This window comes from Thunnus albacares, chromosome 19 (assembly GCF_914725855.1).
Source record: "Thunnus albacares chromosome 19, fThuAlb1.1, whole genome shotgun sequence".
NCBI classification, from domain to species: Eukaryota; Metazoa; Chordata; class Actinopteri; order Scombriformes; family Scombridae; genus Thunnus; species Thunnus albacares.
In genome coordinates, this window is record NC_058124.1 from 724,626 (window position 1) to 746,974 (window position 22,349).

The 22,349-nt window shown below is 38.8% G+C and overlaps 1 protein-coding gene across 1 annotated transcript in view; it reads right to left on the reverse strand.

The window, feature by feature from the left end:
• Window positions 1–21,063, reverse strand: part of LOC122970466 (gamma-aminobutyric acid type B receptor subunit 1-like) — a 106,405-nt gene extending 85,342 nt beyond the window's left edge. The window contains exon 1 of the mRNA XM_044336614.1: window positions 20,968–21,063. The gene's annotated coding sequence lies outside the window, so the exon portion shown is untranslated. The remainder of the gene's footprint in view (window positions 1–20,967) is intronic.
• Window positions 21,064–22,349: the final 1,286 nt, after the last annotated feature.

The following is a 22,349-nucleotide window of genomic DNA, read 5'->3' on the forward strand; positions in this document are numbered from 1 at the left end:
TGGCAGATGTCCACTGCTCCAGTGAATGTTGTTGGGATCTGACTAAGTCCCACCAACCAGACGACCCAGCTATTCTCTCAGGTACAAAACGTGTACAAGGTGGAACACAGAACAGACAGTCCGTTCAACCAAAGTGGTTTAAAGACTTCCAGTGAGCCATTACATAATCAATGAACTGATTAATTCAATTTCCCATTCAGTACTATCCCAGGTTATTTCACCTATTCGTGGGGAGTTCTATGCAATAATGGTAGACGAGACCAGAGGTATTTCAAATAAAGCACAGCTAGTGGTTCTATTCCACTGGGTTGATGACAGCTATGTCTCTCACATGGATTTCATTGGTTTATTTGACTTACCTCAGGCTGACACTTCGACCATTCTCACTGCACTTAAAAGACATTCTCATGGAACATTTTTCCCAGTATATGCCATGTACAGGAATACGATGGGGCTGCATGTCTGGTCATTTGAATGGACTTGCAGGAAGCTTTAAATGGGACAATCCTAAAGCCATTTATGTTCATTACTTTCCGCATTGTCTTAATTTATGTCTGCAAGACAATGGGAAAGTATGTAGAGTCATCAGAGATGCACTGGACTTCATGCAAGAGGTGGTACATATTGTGAAACAGTCCCCCAAACAAAAACTACAAATTCCAAGTATTCAAAAATGAAGTGGCCCCTGGCAATAATAACTAATAATAATAATAATGTACTCTGTCCAATGAGATGGACAGGTGAAATCTGTCATTGAAAACTACGCTGTACTTTCCTCTTTGATGACTGAAATAAATGAGGAATCATAGAATGCTGTTGGTGGGAAAGCTAGGGGGATTTTGGCAGTCCTTGAGAAATTCAGCACATTCTTTGGCTTGTACCTCGTGTTGATGTGTCTTTCTCCCACTGAACAGCTGACTAGGACCTTACAGACTGTAAACATATCATTACAGGATGCGCAGAAAGCCATGGCTTTTACTTGAAGCTTCATTCAAGGAAAGGGGTCACATCATGCTTTTGATGAGTTCTACAAGAAAGTGGTAGAAGACCTCACAGATGCTCCTGTGTTGCCAAGGCAACAGAAACGCTATGCAAAACTGGATGCTGGAGGAGAGCCTGCACACACATATGAATCCAGCAGATCATTACAGGAGACTGTACTTTGAAGTTCTGGATCAACTTGATGGTAAATTGGAACAGCGTTTTGAGCAGAGAGACTTGCATGTGGCAGCTGCCCTGGAGCGCCTGATTGTATCTGCAGCTGAAAAGGAGACAGTTGGTTTCCCATCTTCCATAGTGGAGCTCTGTGGGAGGGATTTTGACTTTGACAGTCTACGCACACAGCTTGATATGTTGCCAGAGGCAAGTCAGACTTCTGGGATGGAAGCAGGCCAAACAGTATCATCAATAGCATCAGCAACGAATGCATCTCCTGTGGCAAAAACTCTATTGCCAGAGGTGCACAAGCTGTTGAAGTTATTCTTCACCATTCCTATGTCAACTGCTAGTGCTGACATATCTGAGATCAACAATGACCCAGAAAAGACTAAATAGTTTGATGTGTGCCCACACACACACAGGGATTTTTGGCAACAGTGGATGCTTTGGGGATTGCCAGGGACTTCAATCAGCACAATGACAGATGGAGACACTTCTTCAGCAATATTTAAAGAGCAGACGTTTCTTTTTAAATTCTACATATTCTTTAGTCTTTTAATAATGTGTTAGCTGTAATATCATAAAGATCATAAGCTGAAGTCAAGTTCAAGTTCAAAGTTGGGGAGTGAAGAGATGGTGGTGGTGTGTGTGTGTGTGTGTAAATGGTAAATGGACTGTACTTGTAGAGCGCCTTTCTAGTCTTCCGACCACTCAAAGCGCTTTTACACTCAAATCACTTTCACCCATTCACACACATTCATACACTGAATGGGTACAGGGGCTACCATGCAAGGTCCTAACTTGCCCATCAGAGGAAATCTAATCATTCACAAACATTCAGCAATTAGGGGTTAAGTATCTTGCTCAAGGACACATCGACATGCAAACTGGAGGAGCCGGGAATCAAACCGCCGATCTTCCGTTTAGTGGACGACCCCTCTACCTCCTGTGTGTGTGTGTGTGTATGCGTGTATGCATGCATGCATGTTAGACTGTGGCCTCTGATATTCAGCTCATGTGTTATCAAACAAGCAGAGAGGAAGTAGTGTCTGGTGTTTTTTCAGCATGTAAGTGCAGGGAGACGAAGCTGTGATAGTAACCAGAGGAGATAGACCATCATCGGTTGTTAAATGTGGGGAAGCATCCACACACTGGACAGTGTGTGTGAATGGTTGCCAGGCAACAGAATGGGCCAGCATCTAGCTTCCTTTTACAATCAAAGGAGGAGACTGCGTTCTGCTGTGTGTCACCTGTCAATGACTGTGTGTGTGTGTGTGTGTGTGTGTGTGTGTGTGTGTGTCTATTTCTTGCAAGAAATGTTTTGGAGTTAAGTGTACGAATACTTTAGTAGGTTGTCTCTTATACATGCTAAATCACATATCAGGATTAGAATTAGGATTAGTTTAGCAGGTTTGTTTTGTCCTGATAAGATGATGATGTCTGGATATTTCAACATGCAATTTGGTGTGGATATTCATGGTCAGGATGATTTGTGATGATTTTGCTGACTCACTAACCTTTTCTCCAGTGCCACCATCAGATAAAAAGACTTTGGCTCATTAACCACAATGGTGGAGTAATGGTGTTGTTTTGAGCACATAAGGTTCATAGGATGCTCATATGATGAAACTTTTAGATTTAAAGAATAAAGGTCTGGTCTCACTAAACAGTGGCAAATTTTCTCAAAATTTGTCTAGAAGCTTGGTGATGTAGTGACTATTCACAGGGCAAGTAGGTGAAATACTGTATCTGGTGACCTAATCACTAAAACAACAGCAAGCCAGGAACATGCTGGCACTATAGTTAGTCATAAGCTTCTTTCTATTTTCTCTGCACTTTGTCATGCTCCTATTTCATTCAGTAAAGAGTTACTGGAGAGGGAAAAAAGCTCTTTCTCACAGGACAATAAGTCCACACAGTTTATTCAAGACATGTTTGTACCATCAACTCCAATCTCATCACAGTCTAAAATATGTTTGTCTTTTGAAGAGAAGTTTATAAAGTTAAATAAATGGATGGTGCAACACATCAAGAAATAGTTTCAGCATATAACTCTCCCTAAAACCACAAATTGCTATTACATTTCCGTACGTGTACAGACTAAATAAGTGAGATACGATGTATTCATCAGGGAGTTTTGAGGTGTATTTTTTAAATTTGAACAGAGCCAGACTAGCTGCTTCCAGTCTTTATGCTATGCAAGGCTAATCACATCCTGACTCCAACTCTGTACTTAACACGAAGACATGAGATTGATATCCGTCTTCTAATCTCACTCCAGAAGTAAAGTGAATGTCTTTTCCCAAAATGTTAGGTCACAGTTTTTTCCAATGTGTTTTGTGTAGGGTGTACTGAACATTACAGCCAGTAGGGGCAGCTAGTGGGGCTTCAAGGGCTGATTGCTTGGTCTCCAGCCACTGCTCCAATGCATAGAAAAATGTATACAGTTGCTGTGACGTGTGAATGAGTACATACACCAACAACATGAAAGAAACTAACATTATATTATACACAGATGTTAATAATAAGTATTGTAATAGTAAATAAATGTTCTTTTCATTTCAAGTAAAATAAGGGCTCCATTTAAAATAAAATACATAAATGGGAGCTTTTGAAAAAATGTGCATCCTAAAATAAAGTGGATCGATTGTTTGCTTAAATTGTTTATTTTCTGTGCTTCTTATTTTATGAACTGCACTTGCTGCACTTCCATTGGCTTTACTTCATCTTTGTGTCTGAACATTTCCCAAGAAGGTACAAATTCTTTCTGCTCTCTGCATTTTCACTGCTTTTGTTGTGAATGTGAAGTTAAGGTACTTAAAACACATGTAAAGTCAGTGTATTAACATGGATTTTTAGACCTGCAATTTTATTTCTTTTCATGCATAAATTAGGGTGTTGAGGCCCATGTGTTGCAGGGTTGCCGTGGAGCTTGTCACGCTAGAGTGTGCTGTTGAAACTGTGTTTGCTAGCATGGGGCATTTAGTGACTTTACTCATGATGCATGCATACTCATGCATTTATGCAAGAGAAAGTGTTTTGTTTCTTCAAACTACAGGTATATGGGTTTATGTATGGCTATTTTATGTCATTTTTCTGATAGAAAATACAATGTTAGATTAATTTATTTATATAATGTGTATTTTATTTATTCTTTTTTAATGCTATTGTGCATATTCTGGATTTTTCCTGGGAAGGCGCTGATAGTATTTATGCGAGAGAAACCCTGTGAATGTTTTGTCTCTTCACAACTGTAGTTATGAAAAAAAATTTGCTCAGAGACAGTCCCAGGAAGTGTGTCCTTGTCTTCTACACAACACAACACAGAGTCAGACCCGCTACATGTGCTTCAGTGGTGTTTCAAGGAAAAATGCCACCAGATCAGAAGCAAAACTGTAGGTGGGGCATCAGGCTAAATGTCATGATGGGATGGGACGTATACAATTTTCTCAATTATAGTGACCAAAAACATCACATTTCTAGCATTATTATAACCAATGTTTGGTTATAATAATGCTAGAAATGTGATGTTTTTTTCTCTTGTAACATCTAAACATGGTGTTCAGGACAAGCAGAAACTCCCATGGCTTGAGGCTGAAGCCAATACGGAAGTACCTTAAAGTGCTACCGATTGCCACTATATGCTCCAACTGATTCCCATTCAGAAAGCCCCAACTTCTCTCTAAAATACTAAGTCAGTCTTTTTTTCAATGAGTCACTATGGTTTCAATCTCTAAATTTAGGCCCTCTAATAAGTGTGCTAGTCATTTTGTAAATTATTGCTCCATTAATAAGACTTGAAGACTTATAGTAGCTTTAATGTCTGCCATGTGGGCATTGATTAACAGATGTGATTGACAGTTGGGTCATCTGCTACTCTTCCTGTCTCAGGGACTCATTATTGTGGGCACCACCTCCTTTTTGGTTAGGATTTGTTAGTGCTAGGAGGGAGCACTAACCCTTGTTCAATTTAATAAGTGAATCAGTTCATAATCATAAGTTCTTGTCCCAAACAGTGACCTCTGTTTACTGCAGCTCAAAGAAACAACCAAACACTTTCAGGATAAATGAAGACAATTATTAATAGCTAAACGTCTTGAGGATACATGATAAAGCATAAGATAATATACAGAAAATAATAAATAAAAAGGAAGTAAAATAAATAAATAAATATGGCCTATAAATGGTAATAAAAATAATAAAGAAAACTAGAAAATGCCATTTCTGTAGAAATTGCGTATGATTGCTGAAAGCTGATTTTGACTGTATTACTGGACACTGAACACTATTGAAAAGTCTGCCAAAATTAAAATCAGCAGGGCGTGGAATTGAACCTGCACCTTCATGTGTGTAAGACAGACATGATATGCACCAAGCTAACATGTCATACAGCAATGCCAGGCCAGAATTTGGTGTTCAGTCTGTCAATTGCATGAGATTTATCAGTGGCACTTTCAATCAGTAGATTGACATCATCTGTGGGTGTCAGTATGTTTTCACCTTCGACTCTACTGAGTTCTTCAGGTAGAAAGTTTTCTTGACTATTATGTGCATATCTCTGTACATGCCAGTATCTGATGTTGTTTTTGTATGAATTGTTTTTTGTGTTTCTGAGACGAAGACCATTTTGAATTGTAAATGAAAGCTGAACCTAGAAACCTAGAAAGAGGGGTTTTATCACAAGGACTGTGTACTGCAGTCTCAATCAGTAGATTGAAAGCACCTGTGGATGTCTGCATTTTTTCACCTTCAACTCTACTGAGTTTTTCCCTAAGCAGGGTTTGAACTCACAATCTTTAGATCTAAAAGGAACTCTAATGTGACATGACCATAAACCACTGGACTACACAGATATGCTTGTTAAACAATAGGAAAAGATGTGTTTAACAAGCATATCAATGTACATTTCAGGTAATGATATTAAAGAGAACTCCAGTCGAATTGAATTATGGTACATTATGAAGATGTAAAGCAACTTTGTACATGAGAGCAATATTATGTGGAGCATTGCAGTGAACGGGTATTGAACACACAACCTTGTCATCTAAGGGGAAGCTGATCATGAAAACAGTGTTCTAAACCACTGAGCCAACAGAGATTCCCAAAAAAGAGAGGAAAAAATCTCCATTTTGATGATGAAAATGTATTTGTCTCAAACTAGAGCTTGGAGCCCAAAGATTTGTACATCATTAGTGAAAACAAGACTAATTTACCATGAGAATGAATGATATGTGTAAAAAGCATTTGAAGGAAGAGAGAATCTGTAAGTTTAAGATACTGGAGTGAGAGGAGACACACATCCTGCAGACTGTATTGCAGTCAGTGAGAACATGACAGGGACTCTATCAATTAAGGTTTAGATCTCATAACTTATAAGTCCTATGTGAAATGTATTTACATTTTGAGAAGGAGGAGGCTTGTGGCAACATACTGAGGCAATATATGTGCTTGAGGAAATAAAATTGTGGGAGTGAGAGCTGTTAAAAAAATCTTTCCTGGTCTAAAAATATCTGTGCTCCCCACTGTGCCTGATCAAATGACGCACTGGTGAGACCTGACAACGTCTGTAAAACCCCTGACTTTTGGCTTAAATTGTTGAAAACTATAAAATATATCACTAAACAATCTGATAACTTTGAAAAGTCAAAGTTTTGTGAACATTTTATAGTTTGAATGGCGTCTATAGGATAAGGGACGTCCGAGCCATTGAGTGTCAAAGTGACAAAGGTTCCAACTCAGTTGGACGGTTCGTCCCATAGACTGCCATTATGAATTTTGATGTTTTAAAAAATTATATTTCAGAAAAATACAAGCACACATCTGCTGAATGAACTGTACAGATTGACAGTTGAATGGTTTTTATAGCACAAAGTATGCAACAGTTGAAAAGGGGCAAAAAATGTACGGAAGACGGAATAAGAATAAAGGGTGAGAAGAACAAAGTGTTCTTCTCACTCACTTTCCTTTACACAGACTTTAATAACAACTACTGACCACTAGGCGGGTGGAAAACATTGAAGTTCCAGCAACTACCGTGTAGGACACCATGCCCTTTTCTTTAATTCCATGGGATAAAACAACCCCTCTTTAATTTCAAAGTTAGGGGGTGAGTGAATTTCAGAGACATGGCTGAGTGCCTCACCCAGGACCCTACTAGCTAAAGCTAAACACTGTGACAAAATGGATGTTGAACAGACCTCCTAAGAGGCCATTTCTGACCAATAACTTAATTATGTCCTTAACTAAAAGCATAAGTGACCTTTGGGGTTATTTGAACTGGAGGAGTGGACCAGACAACTCCACACAAACATGGACTGAAAACCCACTTTTTCTTGGTCTTCTTATCTCCCCAGACCACTGTCATTAACTCTAAATCACATTCCCAAAGGACATTTATTGAGTCTCTCTCTGTATTTCTGGCCAATCTGAATTCATGTGAATTAAATGTCTAATCATTGTGTAAATCATATCATGTTTGTTACAGAAATTCATAAAGAAGGGTATAACTTTGATAACTGTGCTATCATCTGTTGAGGAGATATTAATTTTTGATTTTATTATATTTTACAGCATGTGACAATACTGCCCTCCATCGATAAGGATATAACTTCATATTGAATTTTTAAATGTTATGACAGAATTAATGAATGTTTGTATGGTCACAATGCAATGGCATTTTTAAAATCACAATCAAGTGTTTAACTTTTGCTACTAACCTAATAGACAATTATATTTTGGCACATTACACAAGATGTCATATTGAGTGTTTTCTTTTATCATGAAATAATAATTAGGTTGAATTTATATTTGAAATTCAGACAGATAATATTTGAAATTCAAACAGATTATCTAGTCACATAATTGTTGCTTTATTTCATTCAATATAGTATTAAACATTATATCCTTGACAGTCAAATTAACCAGAAATGTCCTAGGAAGGGTTGGCTTTTATGAAATGAATGTATAATGTTGAACTGTTTTTCTGAATAGTTCTACAACACATTCTTATCTACAATGTGATATAAAGTATTCAGAAATAGTGACTCTGAGGTTTGAATTTGCATTTAAAACTAATTTCCCAGTGTAGAAAAGTAATTTGCCATTCTAGAGTCAAAAGTATCAACCACACCTTAAGGTCCGTGGAGAACAAAGAAAATAAATATTCTTCAGAACTTCGGCAAGAAAACATTTAAAACACACCCAAAGCTGATAAAAACAACCTAAGGGATTTCCCTTTGAGCTGATCTCCAAAAGACTCATGAGTTAAGACACAATTCTTCTATTAAGACATCTGGTTTCTTTAAGTATGTGTATTTTAATCTTTTATTGAAACAAGTTCAGTTTGTTTTTGTTTTATTTTTAACGTTAAGTCTCGCATTTCACATGTACTTTTTTACTTTTGAAGTTACACAGACTGACCTGAAGGCTTACCCTGAACGAACATTAAGTGCAGTCAGATTAAACTTTATTTGGCATTAAACTAAGATTACAAGAAGCCAGCAAAAGCCTGAATCCTGAACTCAAACTGGCATAGCTCTGAAGAAGACAGCAACGCTTGAACCAGATACTGGCTTGCTGCTAGCAGTACAGCCGAAATGGGAGGTAAGCTGACAGGAAGACTCTTTCACAGCACAGCCTGAAACAGGGCTTGACCACCTGACCTGCCAAGACGACATCTCTGTAGTGACAAGTCTTCAACACAGTTGGCATAAAATGGCTTTTGTGATTGCAAATTACGTTAAAATTAAGAGGATTTTTTCTTAAGAGAAGTCTTAAGGAAGTTGGCTTTCCCTTAGCATTCCCCATTGCTATACGTTAGTCTCAAGTCACACACTTTGAGCCACTATTTCTAAATTATTTTTTTGATTTCTATTATAATTTAAATGCCTTATTATTCTTTTGCTTTATCATCTTATGCTTTATAATGTATCCTTAAGACATTTAGCTGTTAATAAATGTCTTCATTTATCCTAAGAAGTTGTTGTTGTTGTATTGTATTGTAATATTGTAATATTGTGACCATGTACAGTGTTAAACATAAATGTTACCAGTTGATGTACTTTACCAGTTTTCATCTGCAGTCCCTTAGGCAGTTGTGATGTTCTTTGAGCACAGCAGACAGAGGTCAATATTTTGAAAATAACTTACAGTTATGAGACTGATTAACTGATTAAATTGAATTAGGGTTAGTGCTTCCTCCTGGTACTAACAAATCCTAACCTTAAAGGGAGGTGATGCCCTGATCAAATAAGGATTTTATATTAATAAAAGTGGATTCCCCTGCAACTGTAAGTCTGGAAACCTACTAACCTTGACTTTGGTTCATCTGTGAATGTGTTTTTGTGAAAGAAGCACCATCTCATGGTGACAACACGCAATTGAATGAATGGGCGTATTTACAGTGGAAGCAGGATATACCCAAGGAGGGGAGGGGGGGCTTACAGCTGGAAGCTGGCTGGGATCTTACTGAAAGCCGGCTGGCAGCCAGCTGGGATCCAGCTGGGAGCGGCAAGTCTGAGTGGCTGGTACTGTAAGGGTGTGTTGGATAGCAGTGAGCTTAAAGAAAATTACTACACAAATTCATGTGTTTGCATCTGTTCAGAGTGATTATCTGTTTATACCTGAATATTGAAGTTTGTAGTTGGTTACATCCCTAGCCTGCATCACTTTTAAAGGTTTCCTACAATATTTTGTACAGTATTGTATATAATATTTGCAGAGAGCAGTGTTAACCAACAGCAGCACATTTGGGGTATGCTCCACCTTCTTAAATACACATTTTCTAATCCAAATCAGCTCTGCTCTCTTGCATCACTAGCTGACATATACTGTAAGTGAGCATGGATGTCATTAAGTGAAAATGCTTGTTGGTGTTACTCCACAGTCCAAGAGACAAAGTACCAAAGACAAAGTCTTGTTAGTAAGATATCTGAATGAGAGGGACTAGAGTACAAACATGGCTGAGGCTCACTTCCTCTGTTTTATGTGTGAGATTTGGAAAAACAGGTGTGACCAGTGGATTAAACAGCCAAAAATTTCAACTGAGTCTGTCGACAGGCCATTTCAGTGAGCAGAGACCATCACAGGCTCAGCAGAGAGGAATTTTACAGTGGTTGAATCCTTTCTGAATTGTGTCATATTCCCTCTTATAGAATGCAGAGAGCAATTGCCTCTAAGCCTTTTTTGGCAGTTTAAGTCATAAAGTAAATAAAATTACATCAAAACAGATTCCTACAGCAGTTAGATCGATGATTTATGTTCAGCCAAAGGTTACTACAGATTCTAGTCTATTGTTTCTCTTTCACTATACCTGTGTGACTGATGTTACACAACTTTACCCTGATTGGTTGATGCTGGTGATTGTGTTCCAGTGTTGTCCAGTGAGTGTTTGCAGGGTGCATCTCTCTCCTTATTGCATATCTATTCAAGGGTTGATAACATAACTAATAGAAGACATGTTAACAGAGGTTCATTATGTATTCCACTGGATTGGAGGTCACACTCACTACCTGAAAAGCAGGTAAATGGGATTTACATGAGCCAGAGGAAATATTTTGACTAACAGTAACACTTTAAATTAAATGTTTTGGAATCAAGATCATAGGTTATCATCTCTTTTGTAGAGATCCCACTGCTGAACTGCTTCACTGGCTGAATGCCTCTGGAGGTCAGTCTCAGGATCAGTCCAGGAGCTGACTGTGTAATGACCTGCTGTCTTACACCCAAAGCATCTTAAGACCTGGTCAGACCAGAGTGTGCCACTGCAAGAGGCAAAATTCATTTGCACATACTTGCAAAATAGGTGGTGCTTGTAGGTTGAAATACTGTTGTAATTCACTAAATATTTCCAGTCACTACTTTGTGGTTAATGTGGTCCCTGTTAAACTCCCAATATCAACATTTCTTGCCCAAATATTTCACATTAAACACCTGGTCATCTGCAGGAAGATCTGCAGGAAGTGTTGAGTTTCACTGACTAATGGAATTAATACTGTTTTCACGATATAAACTATTATTAGTACAGGTAATTCCACACCCCCTCAGTGTTGTTTATCAACATGGTTTTTATCTCAAGCCTTGTTGAAACAGCTTCCGTCCTTCCCACTGAAGATAAATCTCTGGATTCTGAGGAAAAATCCAAAATGTCAATTCTTATTCGGCCAAAATCACTGGGGATGTCTGAATTCAGAGGGAAGGAGCAGCTCCAGGACATGACTAGACATGAGGCAACGGAGGGGAAATGGGCTCAGTGTAAATCCAATAAGACTCTGCACATTAGCCAGACGATAATGTGTTACACAGATTGAGCTCTCCCTGTCCACCCACACCAGACATGCATTCTGAAACACACACACAAGCAAACTTTACAAGACAGGCCAAAATCCATGCTCCCACTCATAAAAATTTGCATTGCAGCTTATAAATGTGCCTATATAGGTTATCTTGGCCCTTGACCTTTTGACAATTCATTTATCTTTTTTTGAAGGGTTTCCAAATCCCCTGACTCTGCTGTTTGAGGCCTGACACTCCTGATTGGTGGAACTCTGAGATAGAGTGCTTTGTAATACGACAGGAAAGGTAATATAATTTTCTCTCCTTCAAATCTGATACTGAAAAGATGAAAGACATCTCCTGCAACAATGTTATGCAAATGAGAACAAGCGAAAAAGATGGAGGAGGGATGCTGGAGAGATGGAAAGAGTTGTAGAGATAGGAATAATAGAGATAAGAATAATAACACACAATAACACAAGAAAGGAGTGGAGTGCAGGTTATGGTTTGGTGGGGGTTAGTTGATTATGACTGGTGGCAGGAGACCTCACACTGAGGCTGCTGCCATCAACTCTAGTGCACATCCAAGGCAGAGAGACAGGGAAACAGCGAGAGAGAGGCCTCCAAACTGGTAGAGGATGATGGGAAATGAAAAGAAAAGGAGCAGGAGAAGAATGCTCTGTGTTTTACATGGACTGGAGGTGAGAACACAGCAGGGATGGAAACCTACTCTGATGCCAATTAATCACCCTTACTGATAAACACCATGAACATGGTGATCAGAGCTGCCAGCACCTGCCTGTTTCTGCCACAAACCCAGATGCAGGACATTTTGTCAGAGCTGTCAGTGAGAGAGGAGAGGAAGACACATACATTACAGCCAGAGACAGTCAAAGCAAAGCGCAGGGTAAACAAACAACATGGTAAGAGTTTACTGTCTATGACATTCAGGTATGTCAGAAAATTACATGAAAAAATGTTCTCAAAAACTGCATATTCATCATTTCATCATATGACATAATCTAATTGACCCTGTCATTCTAATCCAACTTATAGTTTAAGTTACATTTAGAGTGTCACTACTTTTGTTCTGATTACACTTCTAATACAATACAATACAATACAATAGTCATGAAGTAAGACATAAAATACTTAACAATAATGTGTGTCTTTTTCCACAAAAAAGTATAATTACCTCATTAAAATTCTTAAAGTTGTAAGAAGCAACATTGAGCCCCACCAGATGTCAGCAAACAACTATTTGCTATGTAAAGATATAGTAGAATAATAGCGACCTGGGCAGAAAATGAAGTCACACTCCCTCTGTGTATGTTGTAATCCCAACTTCTGTGTTCTGTGTTTTGGTAGGTGCTCCGGCCACGCATGCATGTAAGTGCTTGTGAGTCCCTCCATGTCCTCTGGGCAGTTTCCAACGTGTCGGCTGTGTCACAAACTTTCTCAAATTACAGCTAAACAGTACACTAAAATATGTTTCTGAAAACATTTGAGGCAAGAAATAGGCAACACACTAACAGAATCTTGAACCATGTTTGATCAGCACCACGTAGTTTGACAATTTCATCTGAGTTTCGTGAGCTGTTGGTTCAGGGGCTGCTTTTTTTCCCTCAACTTTATTGAGTGAATGATGCGCACATTTGTTTTGGTCTGAGATACTGGTGCTAGTGCGACATCTAGTAGGGCTGATTTTCATGTATTGCACAATCTATAAATATAAAAATATCGTTCTTTTCAGAAGTTTACCAGCTGTACACAAAACGTCTCCTTCTTCACTGAAAAGTCCATTCTCTGTATGTGCACTGGAGGCTTCAAGTTTCCACATCACACTTGTGTCAGTTGCATTCTGGACCAGGATTGGCTTCCAAACTAGTTGTGATGTCACAAATCATGCTTGTAGGCCCACCCAATAAAACTGTGCAGCAGATGAATGTGAAAACAAATACTGCACATACATCATTCTGCACAGTGAATCTCAAACATTCAACTGCAGGAAGAATAAGAAAAACGCATTTTTGAGTGGAGGGGGGCTTTAAATTTTTTGAATGAATAAAGAATTCTGGCCAAGATACATCAAGAGACATCTTGTTACATGACATACTATACACTGATACTGATATATCTGTGATAAGCTAAAATTGGCTGTTAACCACAGCCATGCCAGTACATCAGTCTGAATATGAAACATTTTGAAGAATGACTTTAGGTTTACCACTCATCACAATATAGGAAGTTACTGGAGCCAGCAATCCAAATTTAACCAAAGGGGCAAACTATTCACCCACTGATTTCACTGTTGAGGTTTTCAAACTGTAAATTGGGTTCAGTTTAAAAGCATCAGCAGAGAGCTGGGAGGATATTTTGTGTATGGGTGTACTTTTAAGTATTATAGAACACAGGGAGTGTAAATTTATATTTTGTAATTCAAGAGAAGATTCACTTCTTAAATGGATCTCTATACAGTCACATATTTTTGGCCCAGTGTAGTGGCCATTGGAGGAACTGCAGCTTATGTTACAACTGCATAAGCTTCAGCTTTCTGCATCAGCGAAAGCTGCTTTGTGTTTACACAAATCTGAATATTGTGACATACTTTCTAGTGTAGTGTGTAAAGCTGAAATGATACTTTCTGTGTGATGTAAATTTCATCATCAGAGGGTGTATGTGTACGCTCTGTGCGGACATCCACGTATCTGCAATTTGTTGTGTCTGCGTGGACCTGTCCGCACCAGTCCATGCAGTCACATTACTGTGTTCCTGTAGACAGCGATCTACTGTGCATGTATGAAACATGTCTTGCAAGCGGACTCCAGAAGGTAGTATAAACAGAATGACTACCCATCCGTGGTGTTCGCAGCTGTCTGTCTACACGTCTGCTTGGGAGTATAAATGAAGCTTAAACCTGGAGAGGTAGATGGGCTGATTTTGTGTGTAAATTAAATAATGAATATAATATTTCATTATCTGGACTGGGACTGCATGATTCTGGTCAAAATAAGAATCATCATATTTTCCACTCAAAATTTAGATCACAAATTTCTCCCCCAAATAAAAAAATATTTATTGCAATACATACTGTTTTCATGCAGACGGTACTAACAATATGATCATTAGATTGTGGTAAAGGACACGATGATTTTTAAACAGACTGATATCCAACTGCATGAAATGCTAAGTGAAATAATAATCAACAAAGTCTGTTGTGTACTCTTTAGAATACTTTTGAAAATTGACCTCTGGTGTTTATTTAAAAATTATGAATAACTGCACATAATACACAGCTCACCTGTAGCCAGATGAAGCCTATGCTCCAAAACACAGAGACTTTGTCCAGTTCTGAAGAGAAACTGCTTTCATGTTTTTCGCCAACAATTTTTCCACCTACAATTATAAGAGCTCACAGTCTGTACACTCATGATGAAGTCATTACTCATAAAAACAGACTGCCAGGCACATGTATGATACCATCATAATTCAGCAACCTCAAAATGATGTATTTCTTTGCATTCATGCTTCGTCTGCATCTCAACACTTAAAACTGGTGTGTGGGACTTTTGTCTCCTTTTGGCAGTGAGAGTAATTACATGGTTGACATATGCTTATGTCACAGGCTCAGCCGCAGCCTACTTCATTGCTACTGTTGTGGCTGTAAAACAGTGGATAAATAGTTTTGAGTGTCACAACCTGCACGAAATGACTCCTTTCACTATCAGAATTTTATATTTTGAGACAATACATTAACAAAGAAATTAAATTTATACAAGGTTTCTGACATGAAAACACAGCGTTTGTGTTGTGCTACTTTTACACCTTAAATAACACTCTGATATCTTTTAAAAGGCGTCCAACCACTCCATCACAATGTTTTTTGGCCAACCAGTGGTTCCACTCAATGACTCTAAGGTTCATCTTAAGAGCTGTAGCCGATCGGTTCCCCCTGAAGCAGTAGATGTTCTCCTTATAAGAACACCAGGCTCTCTCAATATGTTGTTTATGAGACCCTGTCCTTGGATATACAAAGTGTTGCCTATAGTTGACATGATAATGAATGGAACCATCTTGTGACAGACTTTGATATGCTCTCTAACATTCTGTGATTAAAAACAAAAGTAATAAAACAAACTACTGAAAATTAAACTGAAGATAAACCAAATTGGACATGAAATTCAAAAATAGTATAGAAATAACAGGCTAATTCAAAAGAGAAAACTATAATAACCTGTGTGTGTGGGTGTGTGTGTGTTTGAATATATGCTTGTTTTACATCTACATGTTTACTCAGTTTCCTAGGTTCACTAAATTCACTAGCTTCAGTAAGAAGATTGGTGGTAGCAGGCTCAACAAAGACAAAAAGACCTCCAGGCCACACAAAACACACGACCGCTGACTTAGGAAAAATATAATATATAAATATATAATATAATATATTTATAAAGGCATTTTGTCCTGTTTCATTTTCCTGATAGCTTCTTTTGATACATTCAAAGCATCTCTTTAGAAAAAACAAAATTTCTTTGTTTGATGCAAATTTTCTACCCAATTATACCACAAAAAATAAAATTAAAAACAAATGAATGTTGCCTGGGAAACTCTTGGTAGCGTAGCTCCTTTTAAGGAAGCAGTGCGTAATATGTGTGCGTAGCGGGTGAGTGGGTGGTTGAGTGAGAGATCGAGCAGCAGAAAAGTGATGGTGAACGCGAGCGGAGCAGAGGAAAAGGTTAGCAATAAGTTGTCAGTCTAACAGTAAATGTACAGTACAGACTACAGTGTGTCAGTTAATAAATGCCCGGCTAATCCATTGTTGCTAACTTTGGAGCTAACCCCCTGCACTTTTCCAGCAGTTGGGGAAACAACAGATGTGGCTTTTCTTTGTCTTGACAAGCTACAGCATTTATTAACTGACACACTGTAGTCTGTACTGTACATTTACTCTCAGACTGATAACTTCATGACTGACAGACTCTCCTCTGCTCTGCGCACATTCACCATCACTTTTCTGCCGCTCGCTCTCTCACTCAACCACTCACTCACCCGCTACGCACACATATTACGCACTGCTGTATTCCTTAAAAGGAGCTGCGCTACTAAGAGTTTCCCAGGCAACAACACAGAGGTTAACTTGCGTTTTGGAACAGCGCTGCACAGAGGCTCCCAAACGCTCCCAAGCACTATTGATTTCTGAATAAATGGATATTTGGCATTATTTTTGGCGGGGGTTCTCATTGCCTGATGAGTGAAGAGCACTGATCATGCATTATAAAATGATGAAAGTCATTTTACAATGTCTTACTATCATTGTTATAAAGTATTATGAATATTTATGAGTGCATATAACTATAATTATACAGTGCTATAAGCAGATTATAACACATTATAAGTGTATTTATAATGCATTATAGACATGGGCGTCATAGAAACTGTTACCATGTTTATTTTAGTCATTTTAAGGGTTAATTCTGTGTGTCTGCAGATTTAATTCTTGTAATTCTAATTTGATGGCCAATGAAACAAGGAAATTCTGACTGTGTGATAACTGCTCTGCACACTTGTGTTCGGGCTGTTTTGTGTTTTTTTGAGGGACGATTCTATCTGTGAGTAGAACTGCTTCATCTGCCATCCAGATGGTCCCAACACTTGTGGATTCCTTCATCTTGGTGGGATGCTGACATGTGGATGTTGCGCTGTTCCAAGGGGGCAATAGGAACCAAATCAAAGGGAATCGAACTAAGGAGCATTCTATTTTATTTTAATTTTTCCTGAGATCCCAGATTTTGTTCTTCTTGGGCCCAACACAGACTAAAAACTGACTACAACTGATGTCATAAAGAAACTCAAAGTTGACAAACAGGAACATTAAAGGAACATTTGCAGTGAAGGAACTCAAAACAAGATAAGACTAACAGCCTTAAGGTAACTTAAGGGAAAACAAAGACTGTCAAGAACCAATAACTGATAATAAGTGCATTTTGGTCCAACAGAGGATACATTTAATTTGTGTATCAAACACTGAGAGTTGAATACTTCTTAATTTCTAATTTCTACTGCAATTTTGGTTGTACATTCATTTTTTATTTTTTATTCTATTTTTGTGGTATAATTGAGTTGAAGATTTGCATTAAACAAAGAAATTTTGTTTTTTCTAAAGAGATGCTTTGAATGTATACAAAGAAGCTATCAAGAAAATGAAACAGGACAGACTGCCTTTATAAATATATTTTCTATTTACTATTTTTCCTAAGTCAGCAGTCGTGTGTGTGTGTCATGCCTGGAGGTCTTTTCTCCTTGTAGGGTTATATTTTTCTCTTTTGAATTATTTCTATACTATTTTTGAATTACATGTAAAATTTGGTTTAGCTTCAGTTTAATTTTCAGTAGTTTGTTTTTAGTAGTTTTGTTTTTATCACAGATTGTTGGAGAGCTTATCAAAGTCTGTCACAAGATGGTTCCATTCATTATCATGTCAACCATAGGCAACACTTTGTGTATCCACAGACAGGGTCTCATACACAACATATTGAGAGAGCCTGGTGTTCTTATACAGAGAATATCTACCGCTTCAGGGGGAACCGATCGGCCACAGCTCATAAGATGAACCTCAGATTCATCGAGTGGAACCACTGGTTGGCCAAAAAACATGAGTGGTTGGATGCCTTTTTAAAGACATCACAGTGTTATTTAAGGTGTAAAAGTAACACAACACAACAATGCTGTGTTTTCATGTCAGAAACCTTGTATAAATTTAATTTCTTTGTTAATGTATTGTCTCAAAATATAAAAGGTGATATTTAATTTGTTGAGTGGTGTGAAGAAATTATTATCAGGCCTCAATAAGTAAGCAAGGACTTTTAAAATGGGCAATTTGTAACTTGATTCTTGATTATGAAGTTGTATTTTTCGGTAACTAGCAATTTATGGTGGCTACAATTTTGTTTCAAGCAAGCAAGCAGCGTTGAACGGGCCTTCGCACCCTTGCACACGTCGGGGCGTGGTACAGTCCAAGGGCTTCTGTTAAAGGCATGTAGATGTCTCCAGACCTGGGCTGACAGGTCTGACTTTACAAAAATGTAAAGTTTGGTGAAACATCAAATCTCAACGGTGAGAGGATGTCAATTTTCTGCAGGGTGAGACATGTCTGTCTTGCTCACCCATGTGTCATCAAAATTATTATTTTAAGTTTTGGGCCCATTCACTTTAATTTCAATAAATTTGAAAACTTTTGATGAGTTTGTGTGTAAAACAAATTCACTTCCTAATTTTCATCGAGTCTATTTTTTAGAAAAGTAAAGACTTTTAACCCACATGACCTGGTAAAAGTTTGATTGACATGTGTACTGTCAGGTGTGTAGAGACAATAAGTACATACCTGATAAGTCACAATATTTGAAGGGAGAGTGTGAGTGAACTGCTAGGTGCTCGGGCCTTAATAAAGGAAAAACTGCAGTACAGAGCTACAAAATTTAGTTATGATTTTATTTTTCTACTGCACTTTATCATTTAATAGTCTCCCTCACTCCTTTTTTCCCTTCCTCTCGTAGGTCATCCCCACTGCTGATTATACATATAAGACCTACAATTATTGTAAAATAAATGATAATAACACCAAACTTCATACAAAGTTTGTATATAATGTACTGTAAGTATATAGACCTTACTGCTATATCCTATAAAACTGAGCTACGTTTAACTGTCACACCCATCCCCCCCCTTTCTTCCCTCCTTCTCCCCGTCACATTGAGAGCAGGATTTCAGAGCAGTCTTCAAGTGGAAATATCTTCATAAATCCCATGACTTTGGCCAAATCTTACATTAAAAACAATTTTAGTAGGAATTTTCCTTGCGAATCCATTGATACAGGTTTGAAAGTGGTCTGACTTATAGTTTAGACGTCAGACGCCTCAGTTTGGCATTAAGTCCATGCCCAGAGATTGCCTCCCCATTGGTTTACATTGTAAGGTGCAATGTGGCACAGCAACTTTCAGGGCTTATAAAATCTAAACCATTCGAGTTCTTACAAAGTTCTTTTTAATTTTTGTTCAGCACAGTGTCATAAGTCATATAGTTTGAAGCCGATACCATTAACGCCCCTGGATGGATTCTTGGGGGTCCAAAATTGGCGCAAAGTCGTACTTTGATGAGCATATTGCGAAGTTCCTAATGGATTTAGGTCAGGGGTGTCAGCATATGATTTGTAGGTTTTGATGAGACGAATAATTGAGTTTTGGTTCGATCTCTCTATGACATTCCTACGGGCGGCCATATTAGAAACATAGGTGGCGCTGACAAGCACATTTTGGCACTTTGGGGCTTAAATTTTTACATTTAATCAATTTTTTTTACCAGACCTGATGTGCGTGTTTTTGAGCATGTTTAGGGGGTCAAATTAAGGGTTGAAGTCACAAAACAATAAAAAAAGAAGAAAGAAAGAAAGAAAGAAAGAAAGAAAGACAGAAAGAAACAGAACAGATACAAGAGGGTCTTCACCCCTTTGGGGATCAGGCCCTAAAAATCAGTACGGTTATTAATGTACAAACAGTGAAAGCAGTTTCATAAAGGGGTGTTCACTTTAAAAATGTCAATATCTGAGAGACATTAGCATTTATAAAAGGTGAACAGTGAAGGGTTGAATTCGAGCACTGACCCCATCACCAGGCTGTTATCACAGTATGTATGCAAACAATCACAAGAAACTTCTCTTTAAATACACAACAGTGTTTATTAACATTAGCAATATCAATTACAAATCAATAATGCCTGAATTATAAACATCCATCATACAACTACACTAAAGCAAGCAATCAAACAACAGCAATTATAAATCACAAAACAGACAGCACCAACAGAGATGTGTATGTGTGTGTGTGTGTGAACATGTGTGTTTGTGTGTGTGTGTGTGTGTGCATGTGTGTGGGGGGTTGTGAGAGAAGAAGGAGGAGAAATAAGATGGCGGACGTGAGCAATGTAGGGTTATGTCACACAAGAGTTCCGTGACGTGACGTGACCTTGAGATTTGAACAGAGACCATGGATAACGTCGTCTATTGACTTAGCACGTCTCTGACAATAGGATAACTTGGGGACTGAGTTATCTGCTCACGTGTCTGTGTGAGTGTGTGTACATGCAAGTGGGTTAGTAGAGAGGAGAGGGTGAAACCACCAAAGAACAAGAGATCTCAGCAATCAGGAGGAGAGGTGGCGATTGCTTTTATTTACACAGAGACGTGGTGTGCAAACATCCTTCACCGGCTGCGGTCTGGTTTCAATAAATAATATGCAATCCACGGTCACACAATGGCGAGCTAACACACAGCAGTCCAAGCAGTTGGACAAACACAAAACAGTCTACCGTGATAAAGACAACCAAACAAGCAGCAAAAACAACAGTACTTCACGGTATTATCAGCCGCAAAACTGGACTGTCAGTCTGCTAACGGCAAAACAAAACAACAGCAAAAAAGCTGAAAATAACACACACTTTAAAATCCTAATTCTGCCCAGACTTACGCCTCTTAATTGTCTTACTTACAGAAGCGAGTAGGGTGTTTCAGTCTGTCTTTCAGGTCTGGCTCGGTTCCTCGGCTCAGATGCTGATGGGGGTCGTCTTCACACTCTGTTGGCGCGTTTCACGGCAGCTGATTTCACGGCAGCGGCGTGGACAAAACAGCGGAGTCGACTCACTTGAAGGCGAGCGGTGCATAGAAGTTATCCTTTGCCTCCTTCTGCAGGAAAGGGTGAGAGCACTGGGTTGCACAGCGGTCTTCTTCAGATCCAGTTACATGCTCAGTTGAACACAAAGAAATCTCTACTTGTTCAGCGAGGTTGAGATGGAGCAGCCTGGTTACATTTTAACGTATGTACGTGAGTTACTTCCTTACGTTAGCTGGCAAGCAGCTGCAAAGCAAAGTTCTGACAGTAAGCTGAGCATTTATGGTCTCGGTGATGTCATGACCAGGGAAAGGTAATCCCCCTGGTTTTCGGCAGGTCTCATCCAATGAGAGCTGAGACTTACTCTGTCGGATTTCACATCTAAGAGTGAGTTGTGCAGAGCATGATGGGAGTTGAAGTCCGTTTGGAGTTCTTTTGTTTGACTTTGTCTCATGCACATGGCATATGAGGCCCAATAGGTATGACCCACCCCTCTCACTTACTGTGTTCCCCATTCACAAACCTGCCTAAAGGCATCCACAACATTCAACTTCAACTTTAAAGTGCACGTCACCCAGAGAGTCTGTATACTTTAGAAGTCAATAAAAATGACAACAGACAGAAGAAAAAAGAGGCACACAATAATACAGGTAAAAGTACACACACATACACACGCACTCACACACATATATATCGGTAGTAATGTTAATATTACTACACAAGGTTTGGGTTATTGCAGTGTTTCCCCTATAACAGTACAGGCCTTGCAGGTGGAGTACCCCCGCCAGGCCAAAACAGATTTTTTTAAATGCCAAAAATGACATCAAATATCCATTAATTCGGAAATCAATAGCGTTTGGGAGTCTCTGAGCAGCACTGTTTCGAAACAAAGGTCAACGCCTGCGTCGTTGCCTGGGAAACTGCAGGTAGCGCAACTCCTTTTAAGGAATAGCACAAAGCGTAAGGCCGTATTCAGACCAAATCAGGCGTTGCGCCGAAAACGCCAGTCCTCCCATTCATTTGAATGGGGGTTGTACAGCTTGGCTGCGGCTGTTTCCGCTGCTGCAGCACCACTCTGGACAGGGGCCAGAAAGATGAGCTAGAGTCAACTTTTGGAGACTGTGGCTGAAGGCTGCGGTGGCCAATCACACTCGGAGATCAGACTGATCAGAGCTGTAAACTCTGCCATGAGGGAGCACAAAGACATTACTAGGATGAGGAGAGAACATTTCTCTTCATATGATAATGCTAAAAGTAAAGTTA